Below are 1,701 nucleotides of genomic sequence, written 5' to 3'. Positions count from 1 at the left end.
TCTCTGTGTAGCCCTGGCTGTCCTGGCACTCACTTTGTAGACCAGGCTGGCCTCGAACTCAGAAATCCACCTGCCTCTGCCTCCCGAGTGCTGGGACTAAAGGCGTGCGCCTCCACGCCTGGCTTAAGCCAGTGTTCTTGCCTGGCTTCTGCATCAGTTCCTGCCTCTAGCTTCCTGCTTTTGAGTTCCTGTCCAGACTTCCCTAGATGAACGATGAGCTGAAGGATGATATAAGCCCTTTCCTTTCCAGATTGCTTCTGGGCGTGGCCTTTTATCACATCAGTAGAAATCCTAACTAAGGGCTGGAGAGATGGCTCAGTGGTTAAGAGCACTGACTGCCCTTCCAGAGGTCCTGAGTTCAATTCCCAGCAACCACATGGTGGCTCACAACCATCTGTAATGGGATCTGATGCCCTCTTCTGATGTGTCGGAAGACAGCTACAGTGGACTCACAACTAAACTTTTTTTTTTTTTAAGGAAAAAAAGATCTGAAAAACAAAAGAAATTCTAGCTAAGTCATACTCTTTCCTGGTAATACCTCTAGTTGCTTCAATCTTTCCACACCCTGTTTCCTGATGATACCTGAGCCTTAGGGAGACGGGAGTGAGATAGGTTACTCTGGGATTGAATACTCCACAGTCCAATCAGGAAGTGACTGACTACTCTCCCAGCATTCATGCCACCTTTGCTCCAGTGGAGTGGGAGAGAGGGGCTGACCTTGCCAGGCCAGTCGTTTGTATGCTCCTGCCTTCGCCCCTCCCCACCCCCACTCCCGCACCCAACAAAGTCCTAGCAGCACTTACTGCACTCAGTGGATGTTAAAAAGACTGCATGAAGTTGAGAGGGGAAAGTGGTGACGGGAATATGGGAGAAGCTGGGAGGGAATGGACTGTGCATACAATTTTCAAACAATAAAAAAGACAAATGAGACGTGAGGCTGTTTTGATTCTACTTGACTCGTTGTGGCTCTGTAATTCTAGTCCTGTACAAAATATCTACACCTCAATTTCTCCAGCTATAAAAAATTGCAGCACTGTTTACTTCATTGGAATGCTAGAATATTAAAACAGATAATGTGTTTGAAGGGGAAAAAAAAAACTTGTAAAATATTTTAGCAGTTAATTCCCTGCTCCCAGAATACAGAGCTAATGCCTTGAGAGCCCAACCTGGTTTTCTTTGCCAACTGCTATCTTCTATCTCTCTTACATTCTCAAAGCAAGCTCAGTATTTTTCCATCTTAGATGATAGAAAGGCTACTGGACTTCCAGATGTCTTACTCTGAAAAATGTATTTCCCTTTAATATCCTTTCCAGAACTTTATTACAGCACAAAATATTACAGCCTTTCATCATTCTTATGTCCTTTGATTTAAAAAATGTCATCAGAAGGAACGATTATGGTTAAGCTATTCTTGAACTGTATATCAACACTGTCTCCTAGTGGTGGGCTTCTCCATTTGACTTTAAAAATATATATACTCAGTCTCTCCTCCAAGCGCATATTGCTTCCAGAACTCATTAAAAGAGAAGGCTCATTTAAGGCCTAAGAGTTTATTTGAATTAAGTAGATGTTTCTTTTTAATAAAGATTTATTTATTTATTGCTTTTTTTTTTTTTTCGAGACAGGGTTTCTCTGTGTAGCCCTGGCTATCCTGGAACTCACTCTGTAGACCAGGCTGGCCTCGAACTCAGAAATCCGCCT

This window comes from Mus caroli, chromosome 13 (genome assembly GCF_900094665.2).
Source record: "Mus caroli chromosome 13, CAROLI_EIJ_v1.1, whole genome shotgun sequence".
NCBI classification, from domain to species: Eukaryota; Metazoa; Chordata; class Mammalia; order Rodentia; family Muridae; genus Mus; species Mus caroli.
This window is presented reverse-complemented; position numbering follows the sequence as displayed.